We start from the raw sequence: 23,726 nt of genomic DNA on the forward strand, positions 1-23,726 counted from the left end.
TTGCTCCTCGTCTGAAGCGCCGGATTTCCTCCTCCACGACTTCACCTCCTGGGAGGCCTCGGAAAGAGGGAAGGGGAAGAGACCTGAGCCTTGTTTCGTGGCACAGGTCAAAGCTCTTCATCTTCATCAGCAGCTTCCCGGCTCCCAGGTGCCCGCCAGGCATCGCACACAAACGGACACGTCCCCTGAGAAATGCAAACCCGGCCACCAGCCCTGGGGTGGCGACCACAAGCAGCAGCAAGGCCGGGCTGTCGGGATGGGAGAGCCCTCAGAAGCTGGGGAGAACACCGGCTCTGGGCCAGCGCTGCCTCAGTTTCCCCTCCAGCCTTTTCCCTGCCATGGGCATTTCGGTTTTGACTTGCCAGGCGGCCAGTTGCTGCCTCCAAGCAACGGGGTCTGAGCCGGGGTGGGTGCTGCTCCCTAACGCTCTCCAAGCGCCACCCCGCCACCTCCCCAGCGCTTTGCAAGGAAGTTTCTCGAAAATCCCCAGGGAAGGAGAGCAGAGGTGTGGCTCCGTGCATCCCTCGGGGCCGCCCCGTGGTGCTCGCTGGGCTCTTTGCAGCCCCACGTGGGGGCCCTGCCCTCTGCAATCCATTCACTGCTTGGCACCGCGCGCGGAGGGCTATTCTTAAAAGGTATGCAACTGTCCCAGAAACCCCACTTTGAAGTGTGCTTCAAGGCTTTGTTGTCGTGAAAAGAAAGGGCTTTTTTACATTTGTAATTAAATGCAAACACGAGCGAGTTACTGGACCGGGGCCGGCCAAGCAGGTCAGCTCTGCTCCAGCAGCTGGCTCTGGAAGCCGTCCACAGCTTGATGGACCTTCTCTCGGCACTGCAAAATGCTGCGTTTGGCTGTCAGCTGCAAAAATTTGCTTCCTGGACACTGATAAGTACCAGGAGAGCACGGGGGGTTCATTCTCATTCTCTGCAGCCCGGCGCTGGTGTACGAAAACCGTTCCCGAAGCTGCCCGGGGTCTAGGCAGCTTTCACCACCGTGCCCCCCCTTGCTCCCAGTCTGCCTCCCCCTCCTCTTCCTCCACGAACCCCGACTTTGCAGCATCCCCACGCTGGGCTGATGAGGGCTGCGAAGGCAGGGTCAGGCTACGAGGAAAAATGAATGAATTTGGCAGTGCTGGGAGAAGAGGGGGTCCCTCTGTGCTGCCTTCGCCCGGCGGTGATCCCAAGGTGTTCCTGTGCCCCGGGCTCGCTGTTATTGCAGCCTGGGTTTAACCCGGGCTGGGGCAGGAGGGTGCTAATTAAACACGACAGCTTGACAGGAAGGGGCGTTCGATAATTCCTGAGGTCTGGGCAGCGCTGCCCAGCGCTGGGGAGGGGGCCGGCGCTTACCCGTAATTAAAAAGCAGCAGATCCCAAACGAAAATGGATGAGGCTCTTCTTTTAAAGGGACACCGATGCCTGCCTGCGGCTGCATTTTTCACATGCCTTCCTAAGGAGATCTCTATCGAGGCAGGGTGAGGATGGGAGGTTTGAGGCCTGTGGTTTGCAAGCTGCTGTGCATCGCCCTGGGTGCCGGGAGCTGTCCCCGTGCGAGGGACACGGGGCAACCCGCAGGCAAAGCCACGGGCTGGGGAGAAACGCGGTGCCCGGCAGGCTTCAGAGCGCTGCCTGGAAAGCAGGTGGGCAGGCAGCAAGGGCTGCTGGCACGGGGGAGGACGGCCTTGCAAGGAGGCCAAAACGCAGAGCAAATACCTGCTGGCCTCCCTGCCAGAGCCCGGCACACGTGTGCTGCGCTCCCGGCCCCGCTCTGCGCCTGCCAGCCCAGCAACGTCGGGAGCAGGTGCCCATTAAACGTGTCCATAAATCAGATGGTGAGAATGCAAACCAAAAAAAAACCAACAAAACCACAGGAACAGCATGAGCGCTGCTCCATCTTTCCTGCTGCATTTCGTTCCTGCATTTGCAGGATGCCGGGGGAAGGAAGGGGTGAGCATCCTCGCGGAGCACAGCGTCCCGCCACGCGCAGTGGAGGGGACGGATGTCAGAGACCCCACGAGCATGGGAACGGGGAGGAAGCATCAGACCTCAGCCCATTTTGTCTGTCACTGCCTCTGAGAGCCTCATCCGCAGGCTCTTTGTGGGGCAGCCCCCGGGGGGAGCGCAGGGTAGCAGGGGGGAGGCAGCTCAGGACCCTTTCGGTTGTCAGAGCTGTCAGCACTGCCCACGAGTGACGCCGACGAGCATCACACTCTCACTGCTAGCAGATCTTGCTGGTGTGGAGCTTGGGGAAGCTTGGAGGACCGTGAAGGCCAAGAGATGCTGCATCGCAGCACCCCATGGGGACATCCCAGCTCTCGCACGCCTGCTGGGTTTTACCCCAGGAAACCCACGCTGTGCGGGCAGAGAGCTCCAATTCACCAAACCTGGGCTTGGAAATTACTTCTTCCAGCTCCTTTGGGATGCGGAGAGCCCAGGACAGCAGTGGCTTTGGGATTCCTGGTGTCGGGACGCTGCTAAGTGGCTTTTGGACCTGGTGTCACACATCACCTGGCTGGGCCACGACGTGGTGCTGAGGCCTTAAAGGAAGCAGCTCCCCAGCTGCGGTCGCTGTGGGGGCTCCAGCCAGCGAGCAGCAGGGATCTGGAGGGACACAGACAAACCCCAAACAGCCTCCCGGAGCCTCCCGGGGTGCACAGCCACCATCCCATGTCCTCGCCTGGCTGGAAGCTGCAGGAGCAGCCTTTGCTTGTGATAACAAGGCAAGAGCGGGGTGAGACTGCCCGGGAAGCTGCATCCATGCGAGTGGGTGTTCGGCCACCAGGAGCACGGCCAGCCGTCCCCTCCAGGAGTCCTCTGCCTTGCTCCCTCCCATTTCACAGAAGAGGCACGAGAGCATTGAGGTGCTGGTCCAGCAGCCAGCAGCAACAGGGGCGTGCTCGCGGGGGGAGGATTCATTAATCACGGGTCCCTGGACGAACAGCCACGGTGACAAACGAGCCGGCGGAGCGCGGCGCACAGAGGAAACCCAACCGTGGCAAACCCGCAGGGCTCCCTGCCCAAAATGTGCAGGAGAGGCCGATAACGAGGAGAAGTCCAGCTTCCAAGTCCGAGCAGACAGCAGTGCTGAAGGAGATAATGGTTTTTGACTCTGCAGGCAGGCAGGCAGACAGTCGATCCTTTTTAATAAAACTTTTACGGTGAGGTATCGCAATTTCTTGGCAAGCCACGACCACGCTCCCTGCAAACCATTCGTTGGAAGCCCAGCCCTGATTTCACTTTCCCCACGTGTAAACGAGGCCTAACCCCACTTGGTCCGCTGCTGTTCCTCCTCGGACGTCGTTATATCTGGGTTCAGGGATTAAAAGCTGGCCTGCAGCCGGAGGTGAGCCTGTGCAACGTGAATGCCCAGCAGCCAGCCGGCAGATACGTGCAGGGGCTGATTCCCAGCTGCATTAAGGCCCCTTTATGCTCCTCGAGCCACGTAAAGAGGCCTCTAAGTGAGTGTAAATTAAATTTAAGTTACTTTTGCTTCCTTTTTAAGGCCCCTTTACAGTTCCAGCGCGGGGGAAAGGAGCCGTGGCGTGCTGGTGGAGGCGGGCGGGCTGCCCTCCAGGCGCAGCGCGGGGCGCAATGGGGACCACGGGGCAAAGGCACGGCGGGTCTGCAAGAACCACGTCACGACATCCCACGTCCACGCACGGCCAAAGCCTCCTTTGCAAGGGTTCTGCATGTCCAGGAGGATTTTTTTCCCCGACAGGTGAAGGCGCTCCCCCACGTGCCCTCACCGACCTGTACACAGGTGACTGCGCCCTGCCGGGGAGCACCTCCCTGCAGCGGCCCCGTTGGGGGGTCCTACAGAGCTCCCCATCCGAAGGTGTTTGCTGGCGGTGCTGTGCAGCCAATTCTCGCTTTTTTTTTTTTCCAAAACCGTGACCATGTTTTCGCGGCGCCCAAACCAATTCCTGCCGTTGCTGGTTGCATGGCTGCTGGCTGCGGGAGCGGTGCCGTAGGGCCCCAAATGGCACAGCCCAGGTGGGCTGCGATGCTGGTGCCTCACCGCAGCAAAACGCATCCTCAGCCTCTCCTCCGGGGCACGAGGACCCCGCTCCGACCCACCACCACCTCCCACGCAGCTGCACCAGGGGCTCTTTGCCTTCCCCAGAGCCCCGTGAGCCACTCGTTGAGGATGAGGACGAGCATCCCGGCTCCGCCACAGGGTGTCTCGGCACTCTCGGGGTGCCGGCATCTCTCCTCCAGCACACCTTGCAGGGGGTCCCGACGGGCAGCCCCCTCCCCAAAGCTCCCGGGTGCCCAACGCTTCCTCCTCGGCTGCCGGCGCTTCGGGCACGCGCCTCCAACAGCGCTCAGCCCCGAAGGAGTTAACGGAGCAGAGCGCGCCTCGGATTCCTCCAGCGAACCCTCCCAAGTCCCCGTATAACCAGACTTGGCACTTGGAGAAAGCTCCACAAATCCAGAGGCTAAAACGCGCTGCCTTCCGTTCGTCAAGAGAAGGCAAGTCCCAGCTAATTGAGGAAACAGAGCCTCCCCCCAGCCCCCTTCCAGCCTGCTTATTTATTTAGGGTCTTTTCTCTCTCTCTCTCTCCCTTTTTTTTTTTTTTTTTGTTCGTACTTCTTCGGCGCAAACATTAGGAAAAGAAAGTGCGAATTAATTTGGTGGGGCACGGCTGCAAATTTATGATGCTCCCCAGCTGGCGAGCGCCGTTAACCCCATCGGTGCCCGGTGCAGCCTGTGCCGGGGGGGGGGGCAACTTGGGGCCGGGGGGGTCAGGGGGTTCCCTCTCTACCACTGCCCAATTCCACCGCTCCCCACGCAGGGAAGAGGCAATGGGACTGGAAAAGCAAAGGAAAATTGTAGCAGGCGACTTTTTTTAAAAAAAAAAAAACTCATTTTTTCCCTTTCTCCCTGCATCTTGCTGCTGCTGCAGAAGGTTTCCCGAGCGTACAGTAGTTGTGTTTTTTTTTTCTTTTTTTTTTTTTTTTTTTATTTAAACTCCCTCTAACTACTGCACACAATTCAAAGGAAATCTGGGAAACCAAATTCTCAGCTCTCCAAAGCAGCAAATGGAAAGTCGCTTAAAGGGACTGCTGCCTTAAAGCGGCCGCGGCGATTTTCCTTCAGCCACGAAGAAAAGGGGTTAACTCCCCCCCAATACCCCCCCCCCAAAAAAAAAAGAAAGAAAGCAAAAGGCACCGGGAACTGGCTCAGGGCCAGCCCTGGGGACAGGCGAGGTGGGGGGGATTTGGGATTTTTGGGTGGGGGGCAGTTTGCCCGGGGGGGGCGCCTGGGGGGGCCGCTGCTCCTTGGGGGACGCCCCCCCCCCAAGCCCAAGACCGTGGCTCTGCAGGGAGAGGTTTTGGCCCTCCGAGCCCCGCCAGGGAGGTGGCCGGCACGGCAAGAAGGGTTAAAAAGGGGAAAAAATGGGAAAAAAAAAAAAAAAAGAGAAAAAAATAGAAAAAGGGAGAAAAAAAAAAAAGGGAGAAAAAAAAGGAGGAGAAGGAGGAAAGGAAGGGCGGACATCAAAGGCAACTTCTCTGCTCAGCAGATGAGCAGATCCTTCCTCACTTCATATTTTTTGCAGATGAACTCGGGGCGGGGGGAGCGGGATTAACCCTTCGCCTGCCGGGCAGCCGCGGTGCCCCCGCCGGTGACAGGGACGGGCTGAGGCCGGCGGCAGAGCGGGGCAGTTTGCAGCCGGGGGGTGGCAAGGGGAACGGCCAGGCTTTTTTTCCTTTTTAAAGGTCCGGGATGACACGAATAGCCCGAATACTTTGCAGCGGAGCGGCATCATTTTTTAGCGCTGACAAGCCTCGTTGAGTCATTGAATGAGCGAGAAACGGGGAGAAAAGTTGCAGAAAGGGGACTTTGCAGGGCGAAACGCGGGACCCGTCGGCGAGGCAGACCACGCAGGAGAGCAAACCCTAGGAAATCGCCGGGGCTGAGGTACTAAAACCCGAACACTGACATGTGGCAAGCAGCACATTCGCCTTTCCTCCCCGTCCTTCGCCCCGAACAAAAAATAATATTTACGTTCCATCAGGGAGCGAGCCCCCAGATGACAAAGGGTGTTTACTCACCTCATTATAAGCCGGCCGGAGGGGAGGGCTGCATTCTCCTCGGCGACGGCTGGAGATTCAAAAAGTCGGGGAATTAAGAGCTGCCGTCTCAGCCCGTGCAGTTCCTCCGTAATCTGTGTATAAAAAGAGAAGTCTTCATTACTGACCACAGGCACGGAGCCGCGCTGCTCACGCCCCCTCCGAGCCGCACCAGCCAGTAGCGCACAGAAGTTGGGCTACGGGAGAAGGAGACGAGCTGAGCGGAGGCTCTAATGATTTATCTGCACCTCTGGCAGGGGAAAAAAAAAATAAATAAATAATAAAAAAAAAAGGAAAAAAAAAATAAAAAGGCTTTGCTCCGAATACGACACGGGAGGAAAAGTGACTCTGTAGTTTCGGGAGGGTGACAGACGCGAGGATGTGCCAAGTCCCTAAGGACAAGAAAAACACACCTCTCGAATCAGCCCTTTAGCCAGAGCCTTAATTAAAAAAGCTGCTTCAAAATATCAGATAATGGATTGCATTTTCAGGCCCCTCTGGAAAACCAGCTCATATGGCAATGTTTCTAAACTCCTGCCAGAGCAGGGAAAGCTGCCAGTTTTAGGTTACAATATCAAAGGCACACATCCTCCGCACCAGCAGCCCGCTCCCAGTTACACCGGAGTAAATCCAGAGCCACCCCGCTGCCCTCCCGGCAGCCGGGGCCGATTTGCGGCCGTCCCGGGGCGAGCAGGATCAGGCCCTGCCCGCCTGCGGCGCCGCGAGCCCCGGGGGGATTTTGGCCCCTGCGATCGGGGCCGCTCGTGTGAAGAGTAACAATCAAAAAGCGCTCTGCCAATTTGTAAGGATAAGAGGCCGAGGGGGTTGTCTGCCTTGCTTTCCTCCGACAGGAGCGGGTGTAAAGCCTGAAAGCTGGGCTGAGGTCGGCACAACTTGGCGGGGACCGGTCGACGCGTCCACGTTGCGACGATTATTTCCGTAGCGCCGCGAAGCGTAGAGAATCTGTTGTCATCTTCATCTCGGCCATCAAGCGGAGTTTCAGCACAAACCCTCGCCTGGCCCGTGTCCAGGCAGCCCCCGGACGAGCCCGAGCTTATTTACAGCAACCTCCGCGAGCGGCCTTTGAAAAGTCGGGCTGGCTCCTGCGGACGGGAATAGCGGGGCTCCAGCAACTTTTGGACATCGTTTGCGATAAAGCGCGCACGGTTTTGAATTACTCGTATTTAACAGCTTTCTCTCACTCTATTTTTTTCTCTTCCCTAGAAGCAAACAGGCATTTTTCATCGCTGTAGTGAAATCTCGGCCGTGCCCTCGGACATCTTCCCGTCCACGCTGCCCGCACGAGGCTTTCGCTCCCGTTACGCCCCACGTCCTACGGAAACCTGCTCTAGGATAATACACACCGGTCTGGATCAAAAGCTCTCCAAAGGCCTGCACAATTTCAGCAAAGGCCTGTTTTGATGAAAACCAGAAGGAAGGGGCTGAAAAAGGCTGCCTTCGCCCGGCTCGCCTCCAGCCCGTAAGCAGCTCCGAATATGATGGGGGCGATGGGGATGGGCTCGTGCCACCACCGTGCCACCATCCCGGCTCCCCCAGCACCCCCCAGGCTTCGGCACCACCTTGGCTATTGCCTTCTGAAAGTAAGCCTGTGCACAGCTTTTTGCAGGTTTGGCTGACGTAGTGCACCACTTTTTGGGGAAAACCCCCTAAAACAGCCCTTCTGTAGCCTCCATGCATCCATAGGATGCCATGTTCCGGGAGGAAGAGTAGCACGACGCCAGCCTCTAACATCTATTCGGCGAGTGTCACCACGAAACACTGCACGGATGCGGTCCCCAGCACAACACCACATCCAGCAGGAGGGATGAAGGCAGAAAAAAGCTCATTTTAGCACATGAGGTAAGTCCCGAGGAACTTCCCCAAAGCCAGCGGAGCTACTTGGGGCTGAAACCAGTCTAGCAGCGAGCTGGCTCCGGATCCATGGCGGGGACTTTTTTAGGAGACTCATTCAGAGGCAAAACAATGAATTTGAAAATACATGCTGTATTCATAGATTTGTTTTGAATCCGCTAACATGAAACCACTTATATAATTGTCACAGAGCAAACGTCTCATTATGCACCATAAAAGAAAAAGTTCGTGTCCCCCTCCTCTCTAAGCTCTGTGCTTTTTGCTTTGGCCAAGACGTTTCTCGTGTAACATAAATCAAAGCCAGGTGCATCTTTCTACACGAAATAAATCACTAATAAACGTTGCTTAAAATACATATAGGGCTGTATCAAAATAAAACCCAGCCCATCATTTGCAGGACCTGGGCTTCACTTCTTACCCAGGAGCTGTGATTTCCCCCCAGGGGGTGACGACCCCAACTTATCTTATACAAAAGAAAATGATGTTTGCACAAATGATGGGATGAAAAAAGGCTTTGGTCTGACCATAGCATGTATCATGGGTGCCTGATGCTGGTCTGAATCCACAGCCCACGCTCGCACAGCATCGGAGAGCACGGGCTGGCCAAGCAGTCCTGAGATTGCCCCGGGGCAGGTGCTGAGGACCAAAGCTCAGAGCGGAGCCAGAGGCTGATTCATGGCTGGGAACTGCGCAGGCAGCACCACTCATCTTTGCCATTTGCTTGTTCTTTATTTCAGGCTTCTCGAAACCACAAGCCGAGTGACTACGGGCTCGAAGTCAGAGAGCAGGGTAAGGCAGATTGTGCCTGCGCCAAGGACATGGGGAGTGGCACCCCAGGTCCTGCTGCGAGGATCTGGGGGACGTTTCTGGACGATGGCTCCAGACCAGGAGATGCAGCCAGGTAGCAGCGAAGCGTGCGGGCAGTCTGATCAGTGGGACGAGCAGGTTTAATAGCCAGCAACTCTATTTATTTCAAGTCCAACAGTGTCTGCAAGGGAGATTTTGAAGCCTTGGCACACAGCAGTTGCCGCCCTTGTGGGCACTTGTGGGGACACATCCCTGGGGGACAGAAGGAGCCCACGCCGTTCCCACCACAGCGGAGGCTGCAGGAGCCCAGCCAAGCCGCGGGGAGCACCCGTGGGGTCCTGGCACCAGGCGTCACCGCTGCTGAGGAAGGGACGGAGCCTTCCCAAAGCCCCTTTCCCACCTGGGTGCTCATCACCGGGGGTCCCCACCACCGCCCATCCACGCCTCGTTTTTGCACCCTTCCATGGGGAGAGGACAACCACCTCCGTCAGACGAAGGGACAGAGCAATGGAAAAGCAGCAGCCCCACAAAGCTGGCTGCTGAGCAGGAGAGCAGGGCCAGGAAGGCTGCTTTCACCTGTGGGGGGGCAGAGGGGGCGGCAAAAGCTGCGGCTCCTCTGCATGTCACTGCTCGGCGCTGATCACCGCCCTTTGCAACCCGCCGTGCCCGAGCATGGATCCCTCAGAAACTCATTTCCTTGCTCTCATCTCATCTTGCTCCAGTAAAGGCTTTGCTGACTAGCTTGAAGGGAAGCCGACATAACCCAAACCGCGGGCTGCTGGGGCATGGCCATGCCCCGATCCCACTCCTGCAGGGGGCTTCTTCCAGCCACCCTACAAGGGACTTGGGGTGGCACCAGGCTGTGGGCCAGCATCCGCTGCTCGTCCCACATCTGCACACACACACGGGGCAAAGGCTAGTGCAAAAAACATCCCAGCACATCTGGGTTATCAGTGATGCTCCTGGCTGCGCCCGTGTCCCACGCCAAGGGCCCCAAAACCATCGCTGCCGTGGGTGAAAGCAGGGGGGTGCGGGAACGGGGCACCCGCAGGCTGCGCGTGGGGAAACTGAGGCACGGAGCAGCGCTGTGAGTCGCTTTTTTAGGTAAATTTTTGAGGGAAAAAAAAAACAAAAAACAAACCTATGACTACAGCGAGCATTTCTGATGGCAAACGGCAGGAGCGCAGGGCAGCTCTGCGCAGAGCCCCGATGCCAAGCCGGTCGCAGCATCCCTCCCCAGCCCTTCGCAGACATTCAAGCTGGGAATCCTGCTAATGAAAGGAAAACAGAGAGACGCTGCGGAGCGGAGGCCCAGGGTGTGGTAACTCTAGAAGGCAGCGAGGAGGCATGAATGAACCCTTTCACTGGGGTCCAGGGAAGCCGGTGGCACATGGGCCGGAGGAATGCGAGCGCCCGGCGCACCGAGGCGCGCGCCGCGGGCCGGGGAGAGGCGGCCGTCGTTAATCAGCGGGATTAATTCGGGGCCGGGGCCGCGGCGAGGAGCGGGACGCTGCGGATCAGCAGCTCGGGGAGGGGAGCAGGAGGCCTGCTTCCCAAAGGCTGACAAGCTGTCCTTATTTTTTCCTGTAATTATGTCTCTGAGGGATCCCTAACATTTACATTTTTGTGCGAGCTGTATAGTTTATTCACGGGCCCGCTTCGCGAAGGGCTCCGCTAATAAATGGGCGTATTGAGGCTTGCGCTTCTATACATTACGCTCCGTCCCCGCTCAGACAACCAGCCCATTTTACCCGGCCTATATCGTGAACAAATGATCCTCCTCCCGGCCCGAGCGTGCCCGCTGTGAATGGCCGCAGTGTGCGGGGCCGCTGCCTCCTGCCTCGCCCAGCTCTTGCAGGGGGAAAAGTCCCCCCGAAAGTAAAGGCAAGAGGGTATGAGGATCCCTCCATGCTCTGCCCTGGATTATTTCACCCCCCTCCAGCCCCTCTTCCCACTTCAAAAATAAATACATCTGTAGAAAGTGGAGGAAATTATTCCTTAATGCTCCTGCCCAGAAAGCCTCCAGCCTCGCTCCCCTCCGTCCTCCCCCTGCGGCCAGAACAAACCCTTTTCTCCTGCCTCTCGCTGGGGGATGTTACCACAGGGAAATGTTTACCCTCCCACACGCTCAGCTGGCTCGAGATTCTTTATCTGGAACCTCTCGGGAAGCCTCTTCCCAGCCTGAGCAGGGGGAAAGCCCGAGCGAGCTTGGGAATGGCCGTAAATTGCCCTTACAGGATCCACGGCACACAGGAGAGGAGTTTGAGTCTCCGTGCTCTCTGCTGTGCCATGCACCCATCTCCAAAAAACACCTCGTGCACAGGGGGGTTTCAGGGAGCAGGGCTCATCCCTGCGATGTGCCATCCCCTGGCTCTGAATACAGGAGCTAGCCCCATCTGCTCGTCCACTTTTTTTTGCTTTTTCTTAGAGCCACGATCTTCTCCTGATCTCCTTTTCCTCTTTGCCCCGTGTGTCCCCGCCCCGGGCACGGGGACGCACCCAGCACGAGCAGCACCCGGTGCAAAGTCCCAGACCAGAGCCAAGAGCTGCCCATGCCCCTCATCCCTCAGGGGGATAAACCCTCGGGGGGGGTGAAAGCATTTCTTGCAGACAGGAGCATCCCGGCAGCGCTGCTCACAGCGCAGCCCCGCGCTCCGACCACAAATAGTACCCCTCTGTGCCTCCGGCTCGCCGCGCCACGGACACATAGATGGCATTATATTTAGCTGGCCCCAGATCTCGGGCATAATATTTTTTTTAGCAGCGGACTAAATATTTTTAACATATGCAAACACGCATGGCTGAGGCAGCTACAGAGCCGGGACGCTGAGGGCAGAACAATGTCACCTTTCTACTGCCCGTCCCCGAGCCGACGGCTGGGCAGCCTAAAGGATGGGGGGCAAAGAAAAACGTGGGAGCGTTTGGGGGTGAATTTTGCAATGGCACTGCAGCAGAAGGGGCCGAATTCCTCGGAGGCGGAGGAGCGGGGATGCACAGAGCAGCAGTCTGTCTCTCGGGCACGGGCGCCCGTGCAAACATACCTGCGTGCGCGCCAGGCTTGGCCGAGAGGAAACGTTCCCGGCTCTAAGCAAACAGAAAGGTGCCGGGTCAAACAAGTGGAGCAGAAAGTTCTGCTGTAGGTAAATAGGTCACTGTCAGCTCTCAGCACGGCCGGGGACGTGCCAGATATCCCGGGCATGTACCCGAGCACTCCTACCCTCCTTGCAATGGGGAAACCGAGGCACGAGTCCCCCCAAGAGCCATGTGTGTTTGGCTGCAAGGATGCTGTGCTGGTGCCTACCCCAGCACGATGCCCCAGAAGCACCCCTGGAAGCACTGCGCCCCCCACGGCCACCCCTGGGAGCTCAGGGAGACCCCAGGGAGGCGGCTGGTGGTGAAGGGGTTGCAGGAGCAGAGCGAGAACTCCCCACCGAGCTGTTACGTTGCACCACAAGCAGCAGCTTCAGGCTGTACCAAGCACCACACACATCCCTGCTTCACCAGCTCAGCCCAGGAGAAATCCCCCATCTCTGTTCCTTAACTCTTCTTTTTCATTTTTTTCACCATCGCTATTGCAGGATACCCCTGTGCTAAAGCGGGGCAGGAGCAGGGAAACTGAGGCAGGGAGTGGAATCGGTGGCCGGTGGCTGCTGTCCTGCCACTGCCACCCTTCCCATGCCATCATTCTGGCTCCTTATCTCAGAGCGTCCCAGACATTTCTCCTCGCTGAGAAACGTGGGTGCGAGGCGCTCAGCTCGGCTGCACAGCATCGTTTTCAGGGGCCCAGATGTGAGCAGGATGCACGCCTGCCCCTGGCACCCCGCATCCTCCTCTTCCCTTGCCAACAGGCACGTTTGCAGTGCCAAAAAGTACCAGATTGTCAAAAGTAGGGCCAGAATGTTCCCCACCGAAATGCCCCCTGTGCCTGGGATGGGGCAGACATGAACCTGGGGCACCCGAAGCCCCGAGGACCCCTGTCTCCAGCTGCAGCAGGCGCAGACCTAGCTGAGCACACAGAAGTGCACGACAAGGGAGCTCTAAGGGGCTGCCACATCCAAAAGCAAGAGCCAGATTAAACAGGAGCGTGTGCGTATTCCTGTCGCTCCTTCCATGTCCCCGGACATTTGGCACAGCCTGCAGTGACCGAAATCAGCTACCCAGGGCAGTCCTGGGACCAGAATAATAGTTTTTCAGCCCAGAATGGTGCTGGGAGCAAAGGGGGAACCCCAAGGCCAGACCAGCTGGAAGTGCTAAGCTAGGGGGGATGCCCCGCGACCAGCACAAGCCCCCAGCAAGGGGACAGGGTTTGGCTGCTGGGTGACACCAGCTTTCTGCAGCTGGGAGCCGAACAGCCGACGTGAGGATTTTGCTACTTGGCTGTGCTGGCACGGCTGCGACGTGCGGACTGGGCTCAGAACTCGTAGGAACGTCTGCTTTAAAGCTTCCTTTTTAAGTCTAATAAAAACAACCAAAGCTCGCCTTGCCTTTTTCCCCCGCTGAGCCAGAAAACTACATCCTTGTGCCCAGCGGGAAAAAAACCCAGCAAAACCTGGCAGTGGACAGGAGCGAAATGTCCCCGCGCAGCAGCGGTGGCACCGGCTGCGCCGAAGGGGACCGCTGCGGGGTGGCACCAGGCTGGCATGTGTCCCGCCGCCCTGCCTCGCCCGCTGCCAGCTCTGCTGCTCTGCACGGCGGTCAGACTTTTATTTGGCTTGGAAATACGTGCCATGCCTGCTAGAAGCACGATGTTCCCTCGCAATTGCAATCCGGGAGGCAAGTGCCAGCGCGGTGCCGGGGGAGCGGCGGTGGCGGCAGGGCGCACAACGCATCCTCCCGGGCTGCCTCCCCTCCCCTGCGCAAACACACACTTGATCCAGGCCTCAGCACCTCGCAGGTGTGAAACTCAAAGGCTCGATTTTCTGGCTGTTTAGATGCTGAAAGATTGCGGTCGTGCCGAGATAGGCATCTCGGAGGTGGCTGCGCTTTGCTCAAGGCTTTCCTGTACCCGCGGAGGAGAGCGGGGCATGCGGAGCACCCGGCCAGCCCCACGCTCCCTGCTCCTGGGCCATGGCTTCATGCATCACGAGGGGCTGCCGGGGTGCAGCATCCCATGCCGGAGGTAGGATGTGGGATTTTTCTCCTCCAGCATCGCTGCTGCGGGCAGGAACCCGGCAAAGAGCAGGCGAGCGGTGCAGAAAGCAGTTGGGTCGAAGGGCCGTGGGAGGGGGTGGAAAGCTGCTTGGTTTGCATCCACAGGAGGAGGATTCACACTTCCTATGGCTTTAGCATTGCCTCGTGGCCATGGGGCTCCCGGTGCAGACCTCGGCTTTAGGGTGTCCTCAGAGAATAAGAGCTGGAAGGGGACCACGGGTACCACTGCGTCCCAGCTGCGGCCACCTTCCCCCTGCCACCCCCGGCTCCTGCCACCACGGGGCCACCTGCCGAGAGGTGTCACCACATCGGCTTCTCCCACTTCTTGCTCTTTCACGGACCAGGCTCAATGCTGAGACAGGACTGAGTAATTCTCATTTTCCATTTGCAACCAAGTTGCCGTTGGGTTTTCCAGTTTCACAGCCTCGAAGTGAAACTGGTGGGTGCCACCTCTGAGGGCGAGGGGAATCGCTGAGCCTGCCTCCAGCAGGTCACCAACCCAGATGGAATTTAATCCTTTTTTTTTTCTTTTCTTTTTTTCATTTTGAACTCAATTCCTCCTAACCTCACTTGGGCTTTCCCCCCTGCCCTTCTCCATCCCGGCTCCCTTCCGCACCAAGCAGCGCACAGACCCTCTTCAACGTGTTGTTGCAGACGGAGCAGTTCTGCCCGGATTTTTGCACAAGTGTGTGAATAAAAAGAAGCTTTTCCCAGAGTTTCAAGCGCCACGTGCATCAAGGACATCACACCCACAGGAGGAGGACACGCCGCGGGTGCTCCCCCTTGCCAGGCAGCTCCCCTGCACGGGAGATGAGAGGACACCTCGCAACCGTTGCCAAATGGCAGGTAATTGTTTAATTGTTTTTTTCCCTCTAAATTACGAGAGAGGAAATCCGATATTTTTTTAGGACTTGCCTTTGCATAATAAGGCATGGCACGGGGAGAACAATTCCGTATTCATGCGCAGCACAAACAGGCTCACTCCAAAAGCCTCGCACCCCCGACCCGAGCCCAGACACAGGTCAGGCATTGACCTGTCCCCAGCTGTCACCCTTGGGGCTGGTACATGCTCCTGAGGCTGCCCATTCCCCTTGGGGACAGAAGGGTGGCAGCTTTGTGCTGCGTCCCACCTACAGCTGCAGACCCAAGGCTCGGAGGTGCAGGATGCAGAAATATTTATACGTATTTAATGCTGCATCGGGTGGGGAAAGAAAGAGGATGTCCTCAGGGAAGAGGAGAACGGTCCCTCACCTTCGTGGTGGGAAACTGGAGAGGAAGGGGCATGGCAGGAGAGTGTCAGGTTTGCCCAGAAATGTCAGATTTCTGCCGGCACAGAGACCAAACCCTAGCAGGAATGTCAGGAGAGACGTCCAGAACATGATGTTGGCTCCTGAACCATCGGTTCAGGGCTCCTGAGAGGTTTCAAAACCAAGGAGAGCAAACCTAAGTCACACCAAGTGAAGGTGGCTTCAGCCCCACGAAAGCCACGTGGGCAGCTGAAGGTGGGGACCGGAGCCACGTTCCCCCACACCACACCAGACCCTATTTTTGGACCTTTCTCCCCAAACACGTCTCACCTCCGCAGTGCCCATGCCCGTGCACGAACCCAGCCTGCTCAAATCCTCCACCACTGCATCACCCAGCCTGGGCCAGCCCCAAAACCTGCCCGCGGAGGTGAGACCCTCCCGCCACGTGTTTCTGAGCATCAGCAGCAAAGCCCAGCGCCTCTCCACCTCGCGGTGCTGCGGGACCTCCGCCGCTCCGCAGCTGGACCCGCTGCGACGTTCTCCCTCCTCCGGGGAAGCCAGGGCATGGAGTAGTATTTACGTTCGGATAAACACTGACACATCTTCTGGAGCGGAAGGCAGCTTTCAAAATACACAGCAAAAAGGGGGAAAATGAGAACCGAGCTCACCAACCTAAACTTTTAGGGGAAAAACGTGCTCAATGGAGTGGGCTGGAGGCCGTGCCCCTGATCTCATTCCTTCCTCCCTCAAATCCTGCCTCTTCTTGTCTCCATCTTCTGCTGTTTATTCCCTCCTGCTCCCCTGCAGCCTTTTCTGAGCAGCTGCCCTTTGCTAGTAAACAGCACGCTGCCCTGGGGCCAGCTTTCCCAGCACTAAAAGCCCACTTATTTCTGTTTGTCTTGACAAAACAGTAGCAGATTTGTGCTATAAATCCCCATTAATGGAACAATCTATGTTGGCTTGTTCCCATTAGCACTTTCCAAAAGAGAAAACCCCTGTGTGCGTGCACATGCGTGTGAGTGTGCACACATCTCCCTCTCGCAGCCAGCAGCCAGGGCTTTAAACTCAAGATCTCCCCATTAAATGCCAAAATCCATAAGCGGAATCTAAATATTTCAAATCCCCGCAAATTTAAACATGCAAATGCTTCGTTGCATCATTTTCTAGAAGGTTTCTTTCAAACAAAAGCCTGATGCTTAATCCGTGCACACGCTGATCATGGAAACGGGGAGCATAGGAGCATTTGTCCAAAATACTCGGATACCCAATAGGTGTTGCACAGGCACAAATCAGCTTTTAGCATCGAGGTGAAGGAAGATAAACCCACCATGTGTGTAGGTTCTCAGTCCATTGCCAGATATCCAAAATATCCACTGAAAACCAGCGAAATGAATGAAGTGAGTTGGGTGAGCCCAGTGCCCTGATGCCCAGTCCCAGCCTTGCTCCACGCAGCACAACCCCACAGCCTGGTCTTCTCCAGGGCATCTTCCCTGAGCAGAGACTTTTCCAGCAGGAGCAGTGGGTTTTGGGGTGCAGATCCTGCATTTCACATCAGAATGACTCCAGTATGATGAGAGCCGTGGATCCCCAATACGACGCAGCGTGCACCGAGTGCACCTCAGCTCGATTCAACCAGTCCCTAGAAGATCCGTGAGCATTTGGGAAAAGTGAAGCCCATGAAGGGGTTTTGCTTGAGGAAGAGAGATGAGCAGGGGGGATCCGATTGCTACGGCCCCCTGCGTTTTCTAGCTGCCACTGCAGAGCAGATCTTCCAGCAGCCTCCCAGGGGATGCTGCAGCAGCATCCATCACATGGGTACCACGCAGCTCACCCGCAGCCTGCCATGTCCCACTCTCACTGACTTGGTCTCGCCCGTGTCGAGCTCCAGAGACCTGCTTAAACCTCTTGATGAAAAAAACGCATTAAGAACCTGGTGGTGAAGGGCTCCAGGCGAGCACGGAAGGGTGTGGAAGCAGGAGAAGCGGTACCAGCACCGCAGCGTCCGTGCCAGCACGGGACCAGCAGAGCCTCCTGTCTCCATCCCCTCCTCCTCCCTCCTGCCCTGCCTTCGGCTGTGCAGGGGCTGACTGATGGGACTCATTCTGGTGGGATTATCCTGATGGGATTACCCTTCGGGTGTTCATCCTGATGGGACTCATCCTGATGGGACTGGCCTTACGGGGTGCATCCTGGCGGGATTTATCCTGCTGTATGTTCGCATGTGGCAAACAGGTGGCGATGTTGTACTCCAGGATTTCAGCTTCCAGCCCCAAAAGCCGGGCTGCCGGCAGAAAGCCGCTCTCGGAGGCTCCCTGGCCGTGTCCCCCCAGGGGGATGCCCTGGGGAAGGTGTCCCCTGCCTGGGCTGCTGCCACAGGAGCTGCGCCTGGGAAGCACGGACCTAAATCATTACAAAGTTTGGAGCAGAGAGAAAAACCTCTGCAGCAGAGCAGGGGTGTGCCCTGTGCAATGACTTCTGTGCACGGCAGCCAGCACTGTGCCGGAGCATGGGGCTGTGGGGACTTTTGTGCACTGAAGACAAGGGCACAGGAGAGCAGAAAATCGAGTTCTGGGTTTTCTTGCACCCAGAGCCACTTGCAGGTGCAGCACAGCCAGCGGCAGTCATGTCCCTGCCAGCAACAGAGCCGGTGTCCTGGTGTCCTGGTGTCCCCTGTGCTGGAGCTCGTCCCTGACACTCCTCACCCTCCGGAAGAAAAGGAGGTGGAAGCTCGTGGAGAAATTCTGAACCTTGCCTTCATCGTGCCTCCAGGAGACGTCCCTGGTGTAGGACATGCTGAGCAGGTCACAGGGCAGTGCCAAGTTCCTGCAGATTGGTGGCATTTCTTGAGCAAAGCCCTTTTGGCCGCAGAGTCCTCATCCTGATGCCAGATGATGGAGAGCAATGGGAGAAGGGGCTCCAGGTGGTACCAGGCTGAAGGGCTCCATCCTGTCCCCAAGCACCATCTGTGCAGAAAAAGGCGAGTGTGCCGTGGAGGTGACAGCCCAAAATTCGGGGTGAACCTCAGCAGGGGAGGCTGAGGCTGCAGCAGGAGGGCTGGGAAACGCGAGGCAGCATCCAGAGGCACAGCAAGGACCAGCAGGATGAAAACTGATGGTGACGTGCAGGGTAAGGAAATGATTCCCAGGGTGAGGTGAGATGGGCTCTGGGCTGTGGGCTGTGTTTAAACACAGATTGAAAAAAAAAAATCTTTTCCTGGAGGAATTCTCTTCTTCTGCTTTTCCGTGTGTTTTTAGTGCCTCTTGTGCAAGGACCTCTGCATTTTGCTGGCCGACCCACAGCACACATGCCCAAAGGGCCATCTTGCAGAGAGGACACGAGTCATCTGAGGTCACAGCCAAACCTCTGCAGAGCTCAGGACAGAGGCAGACACCTTGCAGGTCCCCTCCACCACCCCCAAATCCCATCCTCGTCTTACCACAGCGACCAGTATCACGGGAAAATCAAAGACACGGCCTACAGGATGGCAAACACCGACACTTTTCCTTGCAGAAACCAAGGCAAGCAGGTGGAAACGCTGCAGGTGGCAGCCTGGCCACCCTCACTGGGCTGTCACACAGGGCAGAGCTATAAGCTCTGGCTGCTGCAGAAGGAAAAGTCTCCCAAACCCTCTAAATTATGGGAGCACACCTTGCCAGAAGAGCAGGGAATGTCCCAGCAGTTGAGCTGGGACAGACGGACCTCTGCCACGGACACAGGCTGCTGATGTGGCTACTTACACAGAGCTCAGAGCAGCAACAAGTCCACCCGCACGTGGAAGCGCCTCTGCTCGCGCGATGCCTTCCAGCCTCTCCACCAACAGCATGGCAATCCTGGGAAAGCCTCCTTGGACACCATGCATGCAATAAAACCACTTTTTTTTTTTTTTTTCCCAGAGGTTTGCAGAACACAGGCCAGCTTTGCTCTTGCTTGATACTCCCTCGAGCCCTGGCAGTGGGACGGGCATGCCCGAAAGCCAGACGGGGCTCCTGGGACCGCTCATCCAGCGCCTGCAGCGGGAAAGCCGCAGCTGAAATCCCCCCTGAGCCACCCAGACCTCGAGTTTCTGCACAAAACCCAGCACCGAGCACCGCCGGGCTAAGGCCCTCCTTGCTCCTAGCTCAGCAGCTGAATTCTTTTCAAGCTGGCACGTGGTCAAGGGTCGAGGACCTGACCTGCAGTGGGGTGGCACAAGCTGGCCGGGGGTGGCAGCTGCGGTCCAAAAAGCACACAGGAACAGCTCAAGGCACTTGAACCACTCAGTAACTAAGCTATTAAAAAAAAAAAAAAAAGCCCTAAGAACAGAAACACGTAAATCCCAGTTCTTGCCCGTGTTATCTAGCAGCCAGAGCAACGCGCGTTATTCGAAACCGTCATAAATATTAAGGGATGTCTAATCTCCAAGGGCCAGCAGATTTGATGTGTGGATGCTGTCATCTAGGAACGAGCAGGGAGCAGCAGCCATGCACTACTGACTCACACGGCAGAGATGCTGGGAATCAGCTGCAGTTCCCCTGTTTTCATAAGCTCACACATTTTATTTGCTTAAGGTTGTTGGTAACTGTTGCTTAGTAGTGGGCCACTGGCCCTTTAACACCTTTCTCCTCCAAAGACAGGCAGCCAAAGTGGCCGGCGGACAATCCGAGGGTGTTTAAGGGCCGTGGGATCGGGGGCAGCTCCTGCTAAGGGACTTTCGGGTCCCTGGGTGCCTCGGTCCCGAGTGCGGTGCAGAGAAACCGCAGCGAAAATCACAGCAGCGGAACCGTTCCTGGCACGTCTGCTGGCTGCAGCACAACGCAAGACCCTGCTTTAAACAACACATGCTTTGGGGTGTATTCAGCAAATATCCCCCCTAGAGCGCAGGGCAGCCCGGGGGGGCCATGCACGAGCGGGTCCCAGCACCCAGGAGACCCCCCCAGGGGTCACCGGGGACTGTCCGCACCCAGGGTCCTTCCGTGGGATGCCGGCTCGCACCCACCAGGGCAGGACGAGGGAGAGAAGAAGGGAGGAAATCCTCCCTCACTTTTCTTGTATTTAATTTAAGCCGCGATTGCAGCAGAAAATCTCAGCCTGTGCAACGTCCCCAGGTGCCGAGCTGGGCGCGAAGATGCTGTCCTGCAGCATGCGGGGACGGAGCTGCACTTCCCACGTGCAAGGGCAAATCCTGCCGGGACGCCGGTGCCACCGCACGGTGCACAGCCAGGGTCGGGGCCGGGCTGCAGCGAACGGAGAGGTGTCAATTTTAGCGTAACCCTCATTAAGATTTCTTTCCAGACAGAACTGGATACAAGGAAGCACGACGCTTCGGACAGAAGATTAAAAAGTAATTGTGTCGCCGATCTCGCCGGAGGTCCCCGGGCCCCAAAGATTGGGTTCTGACATTATAATGCTGCGATAGCGTGGATAAACTCGAGGGATGTTATTTAAAGCAGCATTATTAGAAATGCAGCGCATCGCAGGAATTCACAGAAGCCCAGAAGCTGGGCGTCCGTCTTCCTTGACAGCTCTCAGTGTCACAAGCTGGGATGTCTCTGCAAAAACAAAAATTAAAACTACTTTGGGGCAGAAAACACCAAATTTGGGGACCGACCTGGAGACCGGCGGAGAATCCGTCCGTGCGCTAAGCTCGCGGCTGGGTCGTCGGCTCGCTCCGACCGCGGCACGGCGATACGTTCGTCGCCGGCGTTACCCGAGCACGTCGCACGAGCTCGTCGTCACCTCGAAGGGGTTAATCACATCTGGCGAGGAGCGAAAGCTCTTCTGCATATTTTTCTTTCGTTTACCATAAACACAAATGCATGTTTTCACGGTGCGCCTTTTTGTAAATTAAACAACATTGCCGAGTCATCAGCTCCAGCGTGGAGTTGTCTGCGTAAGAACTGCTGGATTTACCCTTAAGGCAACTGGGTAACTAAAACTCCTCTCTGCCCTAGGTTTCGGATTTATTCCACGAAAGCCGTTTTTACAGAAAAGGTAGGACCTGAGCCTGCGAGCCGCCGATGCTAACGTGCACACGCTTTAGGAAAAAAGGATGAGAAAAGTTTCGCACAATTTCTCCACCAAGCCCCAAAACAGGAGGACAACATTATTTAACGTTATTAAAATCGCCGACGTATTTTCAAAGAGGGGCTGCAGATCCCCAGAGGGACTGAGTGAAGGCAGCTGGGTTTCGGTGTTCCTCGTGGGATTTGGTGTTCCCTGTGGGATTTGGTGTTCCCAGGGGGCAGGATCTGCCCCTGCTCTGCCAGCTCTGGTGCCCGGCGCAGGGCTCGGGGCATCGCTGGTGCCACGGGGACATCTCCGGCCCCATGGGGACTTCTCCAGCCCCACAGAGACATCTCCAGCCCCGAGATCCTGGTACCGGAGGAAACTTTCTGGATGCAGAGGCAGAGCGAGCGCGCAACGCCGCCGATTCCAACCACCGCTGCCACCGAAAAAGCCCAAATCGTCCCCCTCACCCCACCCCCAGCATTTCCCCAATCCAGCGGCGACACAGAGAAACCAAAGGGATTTTCCAAGAGCGTTCCCTCACCTTTCCCTCGGAGACGGGAGCTGCCCTTTGCTGTCTTTCTAGTCTCCCTCTGCACTATCTCCAGTCTTCCCGCAGCTCCCGTGGAGCTGGAAATATCATCAGGCTCCGGCGAGGCGCAAAGCCGGAGCGAAGGAGCGCGACATCCAGGGGAGCGCCGCACGCCGGGCAGCCCAGCTCCGACCGCTGCCGTCGCCTCGCTGCGAGCCCCCGTCCACCTGCACGGCCGTTCGTGCAGCCCAGCGGTATGACACGGCGTGGAGCAGGCATGAATCCTTCGCTGGTGTCTGCTGATGACTTCACTTCATTAGCATGCTCCTGATAGTTCTCTCTGACCGTCTTTTACTGACTTTAAGGCTCTGCTAATCAAAATACTGTAGCGCTTAACTATTTCCTGGCTCCGGGGTTTTGAAAGGCGAAGCCCCGCGGGGTAAGGAAAAGCCAACGGGGGCAGAAACTCGAACCGCCTCGTGCCCCAACCTCAGCCCCGGTCTGAGACTGATGTGTGCCGGGGAGGTTTGCAGCTAAAGGGCTGCGCCGTGCGCCCTGCACGCACCCGCAGCGCTCCTCTGCCGCGCGGGACCTTTTAGCACGGGCGGACGCGGCGAGGAAAGAGCCCTTCCACTTTCGGGGACGAGATTTCCCCCCGCGGAGCCGGGATGGTTTTATTTAAAGGCAGCTCGGGCAGAGGGTGCCCGGGGCACGCTCGCGAAGCCGTCACGGTGTGTGTCCCCGCGGGACGGGGTGGTGGCACCCAGGCAGGTCCCAGGCGGTGCCACCCTCCGGCAGTGCCACCGCTGCGTGCTGGCGTGCAGGGGGAGCAGAGCAAAGCTCACTCTCTGAGAAAAGCTGGGCGAGAGGAGGGGCGAGCAAGGCACAGACACACGAAGCAGCTCTGGCACGTGGGGCAGTGCCGAGGACGGTGCCCGGGGCTCCCAGGTGCCAGCCCACGCTTTCACACCATGGTTTCTTGCTGCTTTGGAGTCCATGTCAGGTTTTACTTGAACTAAGAAAAACGGGAGTGGATTTTGCAATGGCAGGATAGAAAAAAAGAAAAGAGAGACTGGATAAGGCTGTGTGCAGCTTTCCCTGGGTGCCTGGTGGGCACCTGGCCGCACGTACTGGTTGTGCACCCCACGATGACGGACAACGGAGTTTCCATGCGTGCACACACCCGTGCCCAGCAGTGTTTGCGCACACACATCTGTGTCCATGCTCACTCTGTGCATGCAAGCACCCATGTCCCTGCACACATGGATGCCCCAGCCGTGCACACGCGCAAACCCGTGCTGGTGCGTGGCTGTGCACACGTGTGTGCGCGCACGCGGGGCGGGAACGCCGGGTTTAACCTTTTCGGTGTCTGCCCCGAGCACCCTGCCTATCCCCAGCTCCGCTCCCCAGAAAACGGGAATAAAACCCCCACGCCTGCGCTCTCACCCCATTAACGCCCTTTGGTTATAACGAGAAAACCGGCCCCCAAAAGCTTTTAATAAAGGGCTGACGTGCGGCCGGGTAACCCAGCGCGGAACCGCCGGCGCAGGAGCAGCTGTGGGGTCCGTCGGGCTGGGGCCTGATTCATACCCAGCGAAATGAGGTCAGGAGCGGATGAGTCTCTGAACGTTCATTTCTTCACACAGGAGGTGACCCACATTTTTTACCACTGATTCACGGCTCAGCTGCAGACACGGCTATCTTTAGCCCCGGAGAGAGACACGGAGAGGCCGCACACCACTGCCAGCCCCAGGCCCCTCCGCAGAAGCCTTCTGGGGGCGATTATTTTTATGATTATATACCTTCCCCTGCTTCCTACGGCTTCTCCTGGAGGAGAGCGAGACCAGCTCCAAGCGCACGCTTTCTGCTCCAGCTAAAAGGAGAAATCCCGCCCCGGCTCCCGGGAGAAGGGCGCATCCCCGTGTGCCGCGAGCCAGGGAGCACCCAGCGGGTGCCCACCCCATGCAGCCTTTTTTTGGGACCCGCTGGACCCGGGTCCAGCCACAAAGGGTCAGGAAATGGGGAGAGGGGGGTTCCAGCACCCCCTTGCTGGTGGTGCC

The 23,726-nt window shown here is 57.5% G+C and overlaps 1 protein-coding gene and 1 long non-coding RNA gene across 9 annotated transcripts in view; one reads left to right on the forward strand and one right to left on the reverse strand.

The window, feature by feature from the left end:
- The window catches only part of ZNF469 (zinc finger protein 469), a 68,346-nt gene that overhangs the window by 40,419 nt on the left and 4,201 nt on the right, over nt 1-23,726 (reverse strand). For 5 of the 8 annotated variants that reach the window (XR_004781713.2, XR_004781712.2, XR_004781711.2 and 2 more), the window contains exons 1-2: nt 21,679-23,684; nt 6,055-6,167 (exon numbers count right to left, since the gene is read on the reverse strand). The gene's annotated coding sequence lies outside the window, so the exon portion shown is untranslated. The other 3 variants (XM_050713293.1, XM_050713292.1, XM_050713294.1) reach the window with 3 other exon arrangements.
- LOC118257824 (uncharacterized) lies at nt 5,475-10,447 on the forward strand. Its single transcript, XR_004781714.2, has 3 exons — nt 5,475-5,920; nt 7,297-7,932; nt 8,682-10,447. It is a non-coding gene; the product is annotated as an uncharacterized LOC118257824 (long non-coding RNA).

The sequence above is a fragment of the Cygnus atratus genome, chromosome 12, assembly GCF_013377495.2.
Source record: "Cygnus atratus isolate AKBS03 ecotype Queensland, Australia chromosome 12, CAtr_DNAZoo_HiC_assembly, whole genome shotgun sequence".
In the NCBI taxonomy this organism is placed as follows: Eukaryota; Metazoa; Chordata; class Aves; order Anseriformes; family Anatidae; genus Cygnus; species Cygnus atratus.